The sequence below is a fragment of the Budorcas taxicolor genome, chromosome 2 (genome assembly GCF_023091745.1).
Source record: "Budorcas taxicolor isolate Tak-1 chromosome 2, Takin1.1, whole genome shotgun sequence".
Classification (NCBI taxonomy): Eukaryota; Metazoa; Chordata; class Mammalia; order Artiodactyla; family Bovidae; genus Budorcas; species Budorcas taxicolor.
This window is the reverse complement of record NC_068911.1, coordinates 5,843,043-5,860,473: the sequence shown is the minus strand read 5'-3', so window position 1 is coordinate 5,860,473 and position 17,431 is coordinate 5,843,043. Positions and strand designations below refer to the sequence as shown.

The window sequence follows — 17,431 nt, the reverse complement described above, 5'->3', positions numbered from 1 at the left end:
TTCAACATCAGTCCTTCCAATGAATATTCAGGACTGATTTTCTTTAGGGTGGACTGACTGGATCTCCTTGCAGTCCAAGGAACTCTCAAGAGTCTTCTCCAACACCAAAGTTCAAAAGCATCAATTCCTCGGTGCTCAGCTTTCTTTATAGTCCAACTCTCACATCCATACACGACTACTGGAAAAACCATAGCCTTGACTAGACAGACTTTTGTTGGCAAAGTAATGTCTCTGCTTTTTAATATGCTGTCTAGATTGGTCATAACTTTTCTTCCAAGGAGTAGGCGTCTTTTAATTTCATGGCTGCAGTCACCATCTGTAGTGATTTTGGAGTCCCCCAAAATAAAGTTTGCCACTGTTTCCCCATCTATTTGCCATGAAGTAATGGGACCAGGTGCCATGATCTTAGTTTTCTGAATGTTGAACTTTAAGCCAACTTTTTCACTCTCCTCTTTCACTTTCATCAAGAGGTTCTTTAGTTCTTCTTCACTTTCTGCTATAAGGGTGGTGTCATCTGCATATCTGAGGTTATTGATATTTCTCCCAGCAATCTTGACTCCAGCTTGTGCTTCATCCAGCCTGGCGTTTCTCATGATGTACTGTGCATATAAATTAAATGGCAGGGTGACAATATACAGCCTTGACATGTTCCTTTTTCCTATTTGGAACCAGTCTGTTGTTCCATGTCCAGTTCTAACTGTTGCTTCCTGACCTGCATACAGGTTTCTCAAGAGGCAGATCAGATGGTCTAGTATTCCCATCTCTTTCAGAATTTTCCACAATTTATTGGAAGGGCAGAGTCCTAATCCCCTGCAAGTGTTACTATTTCTGACCAAGATCAAGTGGAGGGCCATGGACAGTGGCATGGCCCTGGCAGGTCTGAGGGCGTTCTTGGCTACGTTGCTTTGGAACTCCCAGAGAGAGAAGTGAGGAGGAAGTAGGAGTGGGAGGCCATGTCAATCAGCTGGTCACCCTGTTAGATGATGGCCATGTCAGCAGAAGGCAGGAAGCCTCAGGGAGGGCATGGCAGGATGGACTTCCTTGTGTGGGAGGTGGAGGTACTGGGCAGGTGGCCCCCCAGGGGAGGTACTCACGGCGCCTGCACGGTGGACGAGCTCGAAGTGGGCCTTGGGCCCCTCGCTCTTGTGCACCTTGGGCTTAGGAAGTTGCTGGACTTACCCAGGTGGTTGTTGTACAGGGCTGCCTTGAATGTGGCATTCGTGGCCTTGGGGAAGATGGAGAAGATGCCCATGGGCTGGAAGGAAAGGGGAGTGGATGGCATCAGAGGAGGCCAACGAGCTGACTGTCGCTGGCCTGGGGTTGGTGGGAGGGGTGCCCGCACCCGATGTGGCCAGCCAGGATGCAGAACTGGGCAGCACCTCTGGGCACAGTCTGGTTTCCCATGGTCTTCGAATGCCATGGCCAGTGAGACCTGAACGAGGCTAGAATTCATCGGGTCCAAGAGAAGGGAAGACTGACAGCTCTAGGGGGCCACATCGCTCCCCAAATGCCAATCCCAGGTGCCAGGCAGACTTGATTCTCAGAAAAACGGTGACATCAATGACACCTGTCTTCCCCACGTTTAATTCTCTTTTATCTGCTCTTCCTTCTCAGGGACACTCCTGGCAACCCGGGGCCTCATGTGGTTCTAGGTTTCTTCCCACCAGAAAAAGGAGCTCACAAATCCCCTTAGTGACTAAATATTCCTCTCCCATGGAAGGTCTGGATTTCTGAAGCAGACTCCTAGAAGAGGGCAATGCTTGTTCCCAAAGCTCTAGCATGAGGGCCTTTCGGGTTCTGTGACAGCTGGACACAGAGTCTTAACTAGACCATCTCACAGAGCATACTGGACCACAGGGAAGTCCCCACAGCCTGTTTTTGGTGACTTTTCCAGGGAGGAGAGCCTCCCATTGAAGACCCCGGCTTCCTTGATGATAACTGAGGGATTTGCAAGCCTTTTTATTCATTTGTTTTTTAAACCAGAGACTGCTTGCTCTGAATGAAAGCCCACATGAAGGGCTCTTATGAAAAACGGGTCAGAGGAGAGGGGCCGTTGTGGTTACAGAGTCACCTGCGTCGAGCATGTACGTGTGTCAGACGCTGGCTAAGTATCTGCAAGAATGATCGGTGACCCCATTAAAGATGGGGACCCGGAAGTGGCGGAGCTGGGAGTCCAGCCCTGTTTGTCTACTGCACACACCCGCTGTTGGTGCAGGCGCTTTCCTCCCTTTCCAGCCCCACCCGGCTGGCCATTGGCAGCTGCCCAGGACTCCAGGCAACACAGTTTGAGACTCTGTCTAAGGCCCTTTCCACCTATTGAATTAAATGATTCTATTGTAGACAGCAGCCAAATTAGCCTTCCAGATCCCGAGAGAAAGTGAAAGTGAAAGTGAAAGTCACTGGGTTGCATCCGACTCTTTGCAACCCCAAGGACTATATAGACCGTGGAATTCTCCAGGCCAGAATACTGGAGTGGGTAGCCTTTCCCTTCTCCAGGGGATCTTCCCAACCCAGGGATCGAACCCACGTCTCCCACATTGCAGGCAGATTCTTTACCAGCTGAGCCACCGGGAAGCCCAAGAATCCTGGAGTGGGTAGCCTATCCCTTCCCAGGTGCTCTTCCTGACCCAGGAAGAGCATCTCCTGGGAGTCTCCTGCATCACCAGTGAATTCTTTACCAGCTGAGCCACTAGGGAAGCCCGATAGAAATGGGGCTAAATTATTTTTTAAAACCCCAGCTGTGGCTAACAGAAGTCCTGGAATAATAGGAAAGCAGAGCTGGAGTGAACCTTAGAGGTCATCACCTCCGGCTGGCTCATTTTAGAGTTGAGACAGCTGAGGCTCAGAGAGGGGTAGCCACTGTCCAAAGGCCACATAGCTGGTTGGTGGCCAACCCGAGTCCAGAACTGGGTCTCCTGACTCATAATCATGAAGGCAAAATCTTCCTCATCCACAACACTCGTCTTGTGATGAGACCTGAGTCTCATTTGTCTGGGCAAGAAACAGGGACCACCAGTGCTGTGCTGATAAATCAGCTCTCTCTCTCAAAAAAAAGCTCCTGGTTTGTAGTATTGGCCATGTAAATGCACCATGGACATGTTATCAACAGGGTGTCGACCAGCTCTCAGAATTCCTAAAAATTCCCCCAATCAGCTCTGGTGAGCTGGGACAGGCCGGTTCCAGCCAGCACACTGCTCATTCTACCTGTTGTGACTTGGTGCCAATACATGAAGATGGAACCTTCTGGAGGCCAGAAGCCGGAGAGCCAGGAGCAGACTGAGACTGGCTGGCCCTAGGTCGAAGGTGAGAAGCGAGAGAAGCTTGGTGAAAAGGCTCTTATCAAAGGAGGGTGACTACGGCAGAGTGAGGCCAGATACCCCTGAAAGATCTCGAAGCCGGCAGCGTCTAGCATCCCACTGAAGAACTCCCTCTGCGTCTTGGCATCCAAGGTCTTGCTGATCCTGACCACCAGCCATTTGAACATCTTGTCGTACATGGTCTTGCCCAGGGCCCCGACGGAGTTCTGGCCCTTCTCCATGTTCTGGCCCTTCTGCACAAACTCATCACTTACTTTGACCTGCGGCCTGGTGATGCCCTTCTGGAGCTCCCTAAAGTTGAGACCTGTGAGGTGGGCAACTTTGTCGGCCACTGAGCAGGGAAAGAAAAAGCAGGGGAGTGAAAGATGGTGCCCTGCCCTGGAGAACCCCAGCCCCTGTCTATTGTGTTTAGAGAAGGGGTTATGGGGAGAGAGGGGGAGACTGCCCACGCTGCCATCGAGAAAACTGGGGTCTGAAGCTGTGCCAGAGATACACGATGGAATGCTATGCAGCCGTGAAAAAGAACGAAAATTTGCCATCTGCAGCCGTGTGGGAGGACTGGAAGGTCATTATGGTCAGTGAAATCAGTCAGACAGCTAAAGACCACTGGTACGTGAAATCTAATATATCAAACTGGTGAGTGTAACCTAAAAGAAGCAGACTCGCAGATCCAGAGAAGGAACTAGTGGCGACCAGTGTGGAGAGGGAAGGGCGTAGGGGCAAGAGGGAGGAGCGGAGTGAGAGGAACAAACTGTTAGGTATAAAATAAGCTACGAGGATCTACTGTACAGCACAGAAAAGACATAGGCAATATTTCATAATAACTATAAATGGAGTATAATGTGTAAAAATTGTGAATCACTATAGTGTACACTTACATAATATTGTACATCACCTATATTTTCATTTAAAAACTTTAGGAATATTGGGGAAAGAAAGAAAACAGAAGTCTGATAAGTTTCCACACTCGCTTGCTCAAGGTCAAGCGGCAAAGTGATATAGAAACCAAAATTATGCCTCTGACTCTGTCCTGCCTTTCGTGGCTCTTGACATCTGGTGTTAAAGGAGCATCCTTAGTTTACTGAGGGCCTCTGACACGCGCAGGAAGCCCTGGAGAGTCCTGAGCCTCCCCTGCCCCCGCTGCTGGCCACCCCCTCCCCGCGCAGCCCCCGCCCGGCGCCTACCCTCTGTGGTGCCCACCTCGGCCTGCTCCTCTCTGGCCTTCTGCCTGAACTTCGTGTTGCCGAGGTGCGTGATGCCCCCCAGTCAGCTTATGCACGCCGATCTTCTCGGCACTGAGACCCAGCTCATCAAAGGCTTCCTGCAAGGCCTCCCGGGGGGCGGGCGGGGAGCAACACCAAGGAGCTCCTGGCTTCCTGTTCCTCAGATTGGAGGCCCCCATGAGGTGGCACCAATGGGCCAGACAGACCCTGGCCAGGGCGAGCCTTTCCTCCAAGGAGCCCAGGCCAGATGCTGTGCAAGGCAGTCCTTGTATTCATTTAACCTTCTGGCCTCAGTGTAGTCATCTGCAAAATGGGGCCTGTAGGTGGTCATAAAGATAAACCAGAGTGATAGGAACAAACGGGAAATAGTGTATTAATCCCCACCATTATCACTGTATAGGCTCCTTGCTGGGTCCTGAGAGAAGGGGAAGGCAAAGATGCATCAGGATTTGATTCTTTTGTCAAAAAAGAGAGAGTTACACAGTATTCTAAAGGAAGCCCCAGGTGCTCGGCGTCACAGAGGAGGAGAGAGGTGCCATGGGAACTGGCAGGACTAGAAGGTGACGTCTCGCTGGGCTGGGGAGGAGGAGAAACGTGGAGTAGACTGCCCCGCCAGTCCCTGTCGAGTTAACAGTTCAACTCTGCAGAGAGAAATGCTGCTCTCTGCGACAGGCTTGGGGAAAACAGAGGCTGCAACCCCAGCAATCTCCACAGGAGAATCCAGGCTGCTGCCTGGCAACTCTGCGTGTCCCCTCTGACCCTGCCCCACCCAGTTCAGACGGCAGTGCCTGCAGGGCCCCAGAGTTTCCCCGTCTTTCGCTGGCTATGCCCACCCACTCACGTCTGCAGCTCCTCCCCATCGTCCATGCTACGCACCACAGTGACGCCCTAGCTCACCCGGTGGTACTCCTTCGGGTTGGGGACCAGCAGCAGGCTTTCTGCAAGAAAGCAGGTTAGCGGGCTGGTGACGTGTGGTTTTCTTCTTTTTAGTTTTAATTTTTTTGATGTGGACCAGTTTTCAGTCCTTTGTTGAATGTGTCACGATATTGCTTCTGTTTGGTTTGGCTTTTTGACCCTGAGGCATACAAGATCTTAGCTCCTTGACCAGGGATCAAACTCACACCCCCTGCATTGGGAGGCGAAGTCTTACCCACTGGAATGCCAGAGAAGTCCCTTCTTTTTAATTTTTAACCTGTATCTCTTAATGCCTCCCTGTGCCAGGTATGATGGTGTCATTGTGGCGGTTACAAAGCTGAATACAACGTGCTCCATGCCCCTTAAGGTGGCCTGGACTCATCGAGGGGCTTGAATGAGACACATGAGGAGCTTTGGAGTGACAGGAGGGTCTCAGGAATGTGGTTGTGCCGTTTGTCACTTGGTCCAAGACCTGGCACCTAGTAGATAACTAGTAGATGTTTTCTGGAATAAATGAATGCATATCTTTCTCCATTCTCTCTCCTGTAAAGAGCAGGTCATGCTCAAAGGCAGAAGGTAACCCAAAGACAATCACTTACATAGGGATGTTGTCACTTTTACAAAGAAATACACTCGCTTCTATTTTTCTTCAAATGTGTGCCCGTCTTGTTCTGTCTTTTTCACTTTTGGAACAGACATGGGTGCAAGACATACTGTCCTTTCTTTTTCTCTCTACTGTTGAGAAAAACTACAGCCCAAGAAGGAAGATGAGTGGTGCCTGCCACTCTGCACCCGGGTCAGGAAGGCAGTAGGGCTTGGTGGGGAGTGTGGTAAACAGGAGAGCTTGCGCTCCATCTGCAGGGCCCACTACCACTCAACTTCCCTGACTCGTGCCACGTGCCAGGGAAAGCCATGCCTACCGGATGTCCTGCTATTCCAGAGAAACCAGAAGTTCGGTTTTTATGTGACACCTTCCAATTTCAAAATGGCATATATTAATTTAAAAGTACACTGTTTCCAACACAAATAAAACCCATGTATGTGGGTAGGGGTGGTATTCAATGCCCTTGTCTCTGGCTGGGAAAAGAGGTGTGTATGTGGAAGACCGAGTCTTCATCTCTCTGGACCTTAGATTCTGAGCAGGTCTGCCATGAACAGTTGAGTAGGTTGTTGCCTGCACAAGGGCATCCAACTGAGAGCGTGAAAGCAGTCTGCTTGCTGAACTGTGCACAGGACTATGTCCACACGCAGTGGTCCTGGGCTGACCTCTCTGCTGCTGTCTGACCAAGATATGGACGGCGTGCATGTGTCCTCAGTTGCTCAATCGTGTTTGACTCTTTGCGACCCCATCGACTGTAGCCTGTCAGGCTCCTCTGTCCATGGGATTTTCTAGGCAAAAAGACTGGAGTGGGCTGGCCATTTGCTTTTCCCAGGGATTGAACCTGCGTTTTCTGTGTCTCCTGAATTGGCAGGCAGATTCTTTACCACTGAGTCACTTGGGAAACCCAGACAAGGAATCAGGGGAGAAGGCAGGTGGGTCTAAAATCCTAGACCCTAGGTCTGTATCTCAACCATGGCATCTCAAAGCCTCATCTGTGAAATGGGCCAGCAATGGTGTGAAGCGTCTTAGGCTATTGTGAAGGTGGGTGTGAGTAGAACTTTGAGAAACTTCCCTGTAACCTCTTCACATAATTCTCAACTGAACAGATTTGTGTAGAACCACAGAACCCCTCCATGCACAGGAAATTCTTTCATTATTGGAAACAGTGGAAAAGCAGTTAAGAGACAATGAGAGAGACGTGAAGATCTTTACCGACAAGCTCGGGCTTCCTGTTAGAATGTGGTAGCTCCGTCTGCTTGCTGTGAGATGACGCGAGATTTCTCCAAGAGCTCTGGAAAAGAAGAAGCCAGTGTGCCCATGAGTTCAGCCCATTCTCTGTGGCAGGCAGGGCTCCCCTCCCCATAAAGCCCAGTGCCACGTCCAGGCATGGGTCCTCTTCCCTCTCCCCTAGACCCATGGGAAGGGCAAGGGGCTGGCTCCTGAGGGTGGGGGGCCTGGGAGTAGGGCTGACCTCCCGCGTGTGATCCAGGCTGTGCTCAGCAGGGCCCCACGCTTGAGTCCCTCTGCTGTTGTTTGGAAATTCTCAGTCCTTTTGGAACAAGGGGCCCTTGCTTTCACTGTGCGCTGCACCCCATAATGGTAGCTGGTCCTGCCCCCAAGAACCCTCTGAAAAAAGCCTGACTCACAGCTCTCGACGTCAGCTCCTGCCAGCTTGCCTGTAGTTCCAAAGTGGATCTGGATGAACTTGCCCTGGGCGGGGAGGGTCATGTGGGAACACGTGTGGCACTCCAGACCAAGCTTGCCACCTGGTCACTCACTGGCTGCGGTCACTCATTGATCCTCCCTGCCCTTCCCGCCCTGCCCCATTCCAAATTATAAGGGCACTGCAGGAAGGTGGCTGGGCCAGAGGTGGTGTACGTGGAGTTGTGGATTTCCCACTTGGACAGGCAGAGAAGGAAGCGGACAGGTCTTGGAGCTAAACCTAGGGTCTGGGGGTAGCCTGCAATTTTGGGGCATCTAATGGAGCAGAGGGCTGCCCTGCAGGAGAGGCTAGAACTCTCCGGAATTCCACCCTAGGCAGACGCGGTGGGAGTTGTCAGTCCTGAATATTCACTGAAAGGACTGATGCTGAAGCTGAAACTCCAATACTTTGGCCACCTGATGCGAAGAACTGACTCATTAGAAAAGACTCTGACACTGGGAAAGATTGAAGGCAGGAGGAGAAAGGGGACGACAGAGGATAAGATGGTTGGTTGGCATCACCGACTCAATGGGTACGAGTTTGAGTAAGCTCCAGGGGTTGGCAATGGACAGGGAGGCCTGACGTGCTGCAGTCCATGGGGTCACAGAGTCAGATACGACTGAGCAACTGAGCTGACTGACACACGGAGGGTGCTGTACCACGCCTTGTTATGGAGAGACGTCAGGTCAGTCAAGGACAAACTCTCCTGGAACAGGAGTCTCGGTATCTCCACCACCTTTTATCCTCACCGCCTCCCTGCCCAGCTCTCTTCCCCAGGCAGTGAGAGGCTCCAGCAGGAGATACGGGGTCAGCAGGGAAAGGCGCAGCAGATCTACTGAGCTCCATCCGTGACCCAGCTCCTGCCAGAAAGGCTTCAGGGTCACCAGGGCCCTGGGGACAGCGCCTCTCCCGCATCCCGCCAGCCCTGGGGCCCCTGGGTGGGGTGGGGGTTCAGCCTCCAGCCGCTGCGATCTCTGGGTTCCTATTTTGTCTTCTTGATCCTTCCATCACTGTGTGCCCACTTCTCTGCGCTCAAGCCCCTGGATTTAAATACTGAACTGGACTATTTTTTTTGTTTTTTAAAGCATTATTTATTATGAACCATTTTAGTTATTAATATTTGGGGGCCGTGCCACACGACTTGTGGGGCTTCTTAGCTCCCTGACCAGAGAGTGATCCTATGTCCCCTGCATTGGCAGTGTGGCATCTTAACCTCTGGACCGCCAGGGAAGTTCCTGACGGATAACAATCTCTGGGAAGGAGATGCTGGGACTTGGGTCATCCCATTGGTGAGGGTTAGTCAGCCCTGATCTCCTCGCTTGGGGCGAGGTGGTAAAGCCTGTCCCGCCACCCTGGGGCCACCCCTGCCGCCGTCACACTGACAAAGCAGTAGGAGCTATTGTTTCTGGTGCCTCCAGCACAGGGTTGCCTGGATGATTGGATCCTCCGGGGACCCCTGGCCCAGAGAGAAACACAAGGTGGGCTGGCCTGTCGGCTGCTGCCTGGGAAGCCAGGGCTTTCAAATGACAGTGGTGTATGTGCCAGGAACCCAGGAGGGGCACGGCCTTGGGGAGGCGGGGAGAGTGGGACTGGAGGGGACCTGGGAGGAGGGCTACCGCCTGAGGACTGTCCCCCTGCAGCCCCTGCCGGAGCCCCCCTGCCAGATGACAGGCTTTGATTCTTAGCTGCTGTTTCTTTCCTTTGCTCTTGGTGGAGAGACTCCTATGTGAACCTTGAAACCCTTCCCTGGGTACCCCTGATGCTCCTCCAAAGTCTTCCTTTCCCCTCTGTTGGCTTTTTACAGTTGTCACTGGCCCAGCTAGTGCTCCCTGAGCCATGGGGCTGCCAGGGCCTGCAGAAGCAGCTTAACCAGGATCTGGCGGGCCCCTCTCTTCCCTGCCAAGCACAAGGGGCTCTGGCACAGCACTTCTAAGGGCAGACGTGGCCTGGGGCATCAGAGTCCGTCCAATGGGTCAGATCCAGGTCTGCAGCCACCTTCTCTCTATGGGACTCTGCCCAAGTCGCTTATCTCTCAGCTACCATCTCCTCATCTGTAAAGTGGCCCTAACCCAGAGAGCAGCTGTGAGGGTCACAGGGCTCTGCTGTTTGGACCCAGAGGCCCCAAGTGTCCCCTACGGCCCTACCTTCCCATCCGAGGACTGTTTATCAGTTCCTCCGATGTCGCCAAAGTGCTGGATGACTTTCTTCGTGTTCTCGGTCTTGCCGGCACCAGATTCTCCACTGCAGGCGGGGAGCGGGAGCAGGTAAGTGAAAGGCAGAGAGGGGAGTGTCTGCAGAGAGGCGAAGTGATGAAAGGTCCAGGCTGGGCATCTTCACATCCCAGCCATCGGGGCAGACAGGGTGGGGCAGGAGGGGACTTGGGCCCCGAAACCCCTCACCCTGACTCAGTTTAGCAGACGCAGCCTTACCCTGCTAAGCCCACTCGTTCGCAGCCTGCAGATTTCCATATGAAGTCCCCCCAATTAATTATAAGAAGGCTTAATTACATGTGTAAGGCACAGACCTAATTACATGTCTATAGACTGAGAGGCAGGAGGGACACTTTTGTGATTAGCATAGACTGATTTTCACGCTCTGTAGGGAGGGACCTGTCAACAGGAAGATGTAATTAGAAAACACTTAGAAACTCAACATTTGGCGTCACCCTAGCCATGCCGCCTGCATCTCCCTGCATCCTGCCCGGCTTGCAGCGTTGCTGCAGTGGCCCACAGACGAAGAAGAGCTAGGATCCTGTCAGGTCCGAGGCTACATGCCTGCTGCTGCAGCCCACATCCTTACCGAAGGGCCCAAGAATTTACCAGCCCCATCCCAGAAAACTGCCTAGTTATAAGCAACATAAAGATAAAGAGTAACATTAATAAAAATCACTTTGTACTGTACGGCGAAGATGGCGTAGGGAATGGTTAAGGGTTGACTTGAGCTCTGGACACTATTTAGCTTGTTATCCCATGTTTTTGTGATGCTTAAATGAGATGGGATGTGAGGTAGGGTTGGTACTTACCAAGTGCACTCACCGAGCAATATTAAAAAAAAATTTTCAGTGGGTAACGAGGGATCAAGGCTGGGACTGGGTAGCACGGGGGTCTTATGCATTTGGAGCCCCGGCGGCAAAGGGCTTTTTCTAGCCCTGCCATGACTCTGCCGGCGGCCCCCTCCTACCTCCACCCCAACATGCACCCATGAGCCTGTCGTGGTGGGTGCTGTCCGAAATGGAGAAGAGGTGGGATGACATCTCCATGCACACTTCTTGCCTTTGTACATGTTGGCCACACAGGCCCCGTGGATGGGCAGCCACCGGTAGGGGCTGAGTGCAATGCAGAACAAGCCCGAGTAGGTCTGGTGAGAGGAAAGGAAGAGGATCAGCTGGCCCTTCTCCCGACACCCTCTTCCTCCGGACCCCAGCCCGTCACAGAGTATCCTGGCTGGAGCACCCTGCCAGCCTGGAAAGATTCTGTGATGCTCTCTCTGAGGCCAGAATCTATGTCTGAGTCTTTATCCAGTAGGTAAAACCAGGCTTCTCTTTAATATGTATCTGTTTCATTTTCTTTTGGTTTAATTATTGGGTTGGCCGAAATTTCATTAGAGTTTTTTGGTAACATCCTATGGAAAAACCAGAACGACCTTTTTGGCCAACCCCAGTATCTGACTTGATAACATAATCATTTCTATGGACAAATATGCAGCAAAAAGTCCCCCAGCTGCTCAGCGCCCGCCTCTTCCTCCCAGAAGGAAGCACCGTGTTGGTTTCTAATATCCCTTTCTCATAGTATACAAACAAACCCAGAGAGACGTTCTTGTCCCCTCACCTTGTTGTTAAAGCAAACAATTGTTTTCTACGATACTGATTATTTTTTTAACGGAAAAAAGTTTTTTTGAAGTATGGTTGATTTACAATGTGGTGTTCATTTCTGCTGTACGGCAAAGTGATTCAGTTATACAGATATATTCTTTTCCATCATCTTTTCCGTTATGGTTATCACAGAATATTGAACATAGTTATCTATACCGTCCAGTAGAAACGTGTTGTTTACCCATCCCATAGATAATAGCTTGCATGTGCTAATCCTCAAGTCCTGCTCCTTCCCTGTCCCACCCCGTACCCATCCCCTTTGGCAACTACAAGTCTGTTCTCTATGTCTATGAGTTGCTTTCTGTTTTGTAGACATGTTCATTTCTGTCGTATTTTAGATTTAGCATAGAAATGATACATGATACTCTTTTATATCTTGATTTTTGGATTTACTTCATGGGGAAGGTTTTCCATGACAGTTCATGGAGTTCTTACTTCGTGGACACAATCCACCAGCTGGTGGGCAACAGGGATTGGTCTACTCTTAAGAACATACTCTTACCCTATGGCAATTTTTTCAGGAAATCATCCCATTTAAAAAAAAAAATCAGAAAAACCAATGAAGTAGTGAAAGAAATTATTTGAGGGCAGAAAATGGCCAAATCCATGGGTCCCAAACTTCTCCTGGTGGACATTCACACTGACCTCTTGTGCCTCCACTCTCTGCCTCTTTTCATGTCAACTCAAAAAGTTTCCATTTTGGTCCAAGTGGGGAGACACACCCCCAGCTTCTCCTTAGCAGAGCTGCATTATATTGCATTTTAAAAAGGAACCTTATTAAATAGAAAGCAACCCAAAGAAAGAGGAGCAAAGAAAAGAGGCAGAGAACCCACGTAAAGACGCAAGAGGATGACACACTGTGTCTCATCCAGGGTCCAGCCACTGAGACGCTCTTTCCCTCCAGCCCTGTCTTGGGGGTTGGGTGGGGCAGAGAGAGCAGACCAGAAGCGAGTTCTGTCCCTGTTTGGGCCAGAATGAAAAAGAGAGGTCCCCCACCACCCTTGCAGGAGGGACACGAGAGGGCAGCTGCCCTGCCTACCCCAGGTTTTCAGTGGTTCAACCGAGGTGTTTGGATTTAAGAGGAGACTCCTGCCCTGGTCCCTCAGGCCACTCTCCACAGAGCCTGAAGTCCCTTAGCTCAGAGTCGTGGTGTGGCCACCCTTGGGAGCAAGGGCTCAGCTGCAGGGGGGCTCTGAGCAAGCCCAGGCCCTGAGCTTGGCCTTGAGCCCACACAGACATTTCCCCCCCAAGCTCAAGGCTCAGCCAGGCTGCAGACGTGGCTCTTCCCAGAGTGAAATCCAGTGATGCCTCACCAGCCTGTGGCCCCAGCAAATGACCCCAAGAGCTTTCCAGAGATCCTCCAGCACCGCCTGTAGCTCTGGTGCTGCCGAACGTCTGAATCTGGAACTGAAACAGTATTGAAATAGGGCAAGGGGAAGAAGCAAGCGGCAGCTCTCTTGACTGTCATCAAAACCAGGGAAGGGAAGTCCCCTGACCTTGAAGTGGGGCCCCAGCTCACCCAGTCCTACCAGATTGCCTCTTTCCTTTCTAGTAAAGACATCTAGAGAGGCAGACACATAAACTTCCTTATATCCCAATTTTGAGTTTACCCTCTAGCACCTTTGGGGAGTCTTAGGATTTCTAAGACGGTTAAGGGACCGATGGTAACTCACTGTGCTGATCCTAGCAAAGTACTTGTTGAATGAATGAATGGTTGGATGGATGGATAGAAGGAAGGGAGAAATGAAAGATGGAAGAATGGTGGGAAAGGAGAGGTGAATGGATGGATGGAGGATGGATGGACGGACAGGGAAAGACATTTAATGAAGCCGTATGACGTCGCTGGGGGAAATGATGATTTGATTAGAGGGCTTGCTGAGATGGGGTCAGGAGGAGCACTTCTGGATGACAGCCTCAGCAAAGGGTGTGTCAGCTGCCCACAGAGATCGTACCATCACTGAGATGCCAAAGCCTCGAGGTGGAAGTTCTGATCCGTCAAAAGCATGGTCTCTCTGCCTTTGTCCCAGACATAACACGCATGGGTTGTTGGGGAGGAGAGGAGCCGAACTGCAGCCACCCCCTCCGCACCCCCTGGCCCTGACTCTTACACAGATCCTCGTGTTGACGTAGCATTGACGCAGATAGTCCAGGAAGCTGGCCTCGTTCAGGAAGGTCATGTCCGCCATGTCACTGGCTTGGTAGAATTTGGGAGGGTTCATCTATCTGCTGGGTGTCAGGTTTCTTCACGATGAGCGTCTGAGGGTCAAAACACAGCACACGCATCAGGACACAGTACTGTCTCAACCCCATGGCAGCATCGGGCAGAGTACCACTGCTCTCTCGCGTCAAGAAAAAAACTGGATCAGTGGGTCCAACTCCCGGTGCAGCCACGTCCCATCGACTTGGAACGGGGCGGAACATCCACAGCCCTCTGAGCTCTAGGTGCCTCCCCTCTGAAGGAGGGACGACGGCGGCTTCCTTGGCTGGTTGCTGGGAGGATTATATGGACTGAAGTGGCAGCAAGTGAAAAGACCTTGATGTTCCCTCCCTATATTCAGACCATCTCTGACCAGTGTGCTGCTCTTTCAGCCAAGTCCATTCTGGTAGCTGAACTTGCTCTTTGATCCCAGGGACCCTGTGCAGAGATGTGACTCTTGCCCTCTGCCTTGAGAATTAGTGGTGGTTTCTAAATAGCAGTGAATGATCCCATTAAAAAAAGACATTCCCCTGCTCCCGCTAAACCACCTTGAAGGATAAAATTGAAAGCAAGCTAGCAAACAAGACCAAAAAACCCCCCACAAAAAGACAACAACGATGAGCCATATATATTTTAGGGTAAAAATAATACAACAAATTCCCATCCCTGCTCTGCACCCCATCTTTTCCTCTGTAAATGAAAACTAGCACCAGCTCTTATGTGGCAGCATCTGGGACCAAAGCTCAAGACACGTGATCGAGAAAACAAATATCTTTCCGCTGCCTGAAGCCTGAGATGTGAGGCTCAAACACCTACTGGGATTTCTGGGACTTTTGATAATTTATGAGTTCAACAGGCAGATAACTTGAAATCTTGACGGTTCTGGAAAATACACCCAGTAATGGTCACCACGCCCACAGTAAATCCAGCTAGATTTCATTCAGGGTCCATTTCTGGTAGTTTCCTGATCTCTGGGCCTCGCCCACAGGCAAACACTTGTCTTTCAGCCCCAACAGAGAAATGGAGTTCTGTGGGTTTATCATTAAGAGCCGGATGAGTCGATCTGTTCTGTCCTAAACCCTGCTATATGCGTGTCTACCGCAGATGCTCCCAGAAGTTGTATTGTCCTTAAACTGTACCCAAACTGGGGCCTCTGGAGCTTCGCTCTCATCATCCATCATTCCTGGCAACACTGCGGTGCCCTGCCCTTCTGAGAAGGATGCTTCTCTTGCATGTTAATCTTGACTTTCCTATTCAAACCCACTGGACCCCAGCTGTAGCCTCGTTTTTCCTGTGGCCACTCCTCTCAAAGGGGGGCGAGGCACAGAGTAAAGCTTAGATATTGCAAGTTCTGATCATGGAAGGTCTCTGTACCCTTATCCCTGAAATTAACCAAGCGCTGATCCCATGCACTCCCCACCCCCCGCAGTCCACGAGGAGGATGAGGTGGTGCTGTAGAAGGGGCATGGACGCTGGAGCCAGATACAGTAAGCTTTGTTTTCTTTTTTTTTCTAGATTTATCAGTTTTATTTTTTTAAACTTTTAATTTTATATTGGAGTGTAGCCAATTGACAATGTTGTGATAGTTTCAAGTGGACAGCAAAAGGACTCAGCCACACATATACACGTATCCATTCTTCCCTAAACTCCCCTCCCATCCAGGCTGCCACGTAACGTTGAGTAGAGTTCCCTGTGCTATATAGTATTTGTCATCTGTTTTAAACACAGCAGAGTGTACATGTTGATTCCAAACTCCCTATCTCTTCCCCCGACTCTTGTACCTGGCAACCCTAAGTTTGTTCTCTGTGAGTCCAAATCCAGCAAGCTTTGAATCTGAATTCATCATTCACTGTCTTTGTGGCTGTAGGCAAGTTACCTAAAATCTCTTTACTCTTCTGCAAAACAGGGTTCATACATCCTACTACCATAAGGTTATTAAAAGGATTAAGCAAAATATCCAGTGCCTCCCCAGGAGTGTGCCCCAGGTGAGGGATCTCCTAAATCAAAATTTCTAGCCACTCTCTGAAGTCAATCCTTATAGCTGGACACACTGCGGACCAACAGAGAGAGCTGTGCTAGTAAACCAGCTATACGGGGAAAAATCCATGGTTTGCACCTTTTGTCATTTCCACCCTGGCTGACACCAGGATGCCAAAGGTTTAACGACCACCTGCAAAGCCCCTGAATGTTTAGGGGTGGATCCTTACAAGCCAGGACATGGCAGCCCCAGCTCAGCACCACCACGCAGCAACGGGCTCGATGCCACCATCTGTAGCTCATGACACTGGAGAGCTCACCTGGGTTGCCCAGGGTATTCCAGGTCCTGTCTCACAGTCCTCACACCAGCATGGGCACATAGCACAGTTTCCTGATGGATGGGATGCTCCTTCTCACTCCTGTTGGGATGCTCCTCCTCACTCTCAGAAAACTGATTCCACACATGAGCTGTCTGGGGCTTTAAAGATAAGTAACTCTCGGGATGGGCTTCCCAAGGGGCTTAAGTGGTAAAAAGTCTGCCTGCCAATGCAAGAGCGGTAGGAGATGCAAGTTTGATCTCTGGGCAGGAAGATCCCCTGGAGGAAGACATGGCAACCCACTCAGTATTCTTGCCTGGAGAATCCCATGGACAGAGGAGCCTGGCGGGCTACAGTCCATGGGGTTGCAGAGTCAGTCGGACACGACTGAGCGCACACACACGTGCAACTCTCGTTACGACCTCTTCCACACGTTCAGTTTCACAAAGCATACAAAATTCTTTCACGTCACATCACACTGGAATCTCTACTGTAAGAAAACCAAAGGTCCGAGAGGGAAAGTGTTTTGCTTAGGGCCCCACAGGTTGAGTGTCGTTGAGTCTGCACTGAACCCAGCACAGGGGACTCAGAGGCATCAGCTCTTCTCGCCACCCCGCCTCTTGAGTCCTGGGGGTCCACCACTCCTGAAGCTCAGTTTCATCCTGAGGGTCATTTCCCACCCAGCTTGTTGGTGATCATCTTCACGGTGACTGGGTCACCCTGTTCAGACTGGTTCTCCCCAGCGGTGAAGCCCTCCTTCTCATCCTTGACCCAGCAGGACCTCTTGATGTCAGAGAGCTTGTTCATGGCTTCGATCCTCCCCTTATCGGGAGGTGCCAGGAAGGGCATCTGGTCCACATTCACCCCACATTCACCTTTGTATGCACGGGGCATCGTGGCTCAGCTAAGGGGGGAACAGGAAAGAAACAGCAGTGAGGGCCAGGGCTTCCCTGGGTGCTGGAGCAAAAAGAGGATGGTTTGCCAAGACTGTTGTCCAGGCGGGGGCTGCTTCTCTCACGTCACTCTCATTGTCTTGGTGCTATTAGGTCTTGATAACCAAGACTAATGGCTTCCCAGGTGGTGCTAGTAGTAAAGAACCCACCTGCCAATGCAGGAGATGCAAGAGGCGAGGGTCAGGAAGAGCCCCTGGAGTAGAAGTGGCCACCCACTCCAGTATTCTTGCTGGGAAAATCCCATGAACAGAGGAGCCTGGTGGGCTACAGTCTACTGGGTTGCAAAGAGTCCAACACGACTGAGTGACTAAGCACACACATACCACTGAGAATAACAAATAAACTCATAACTCCTCAG

At 51.0% G+C, this 17,431-nt stretch overlaps 1 pseudogene; it reads right to left on the bottom strand.

Annotated features, from left to right (window-relative positions):
- LOC128043637 (myosin-16-like) overlaps positions 1–17,014 on the bottom strand; it is a 40,005-nt pseudogene extending 22,991 nt beyond the window's left edge.
- Positions 17,015–17,431: the final 417 nt, after the last annotated feature.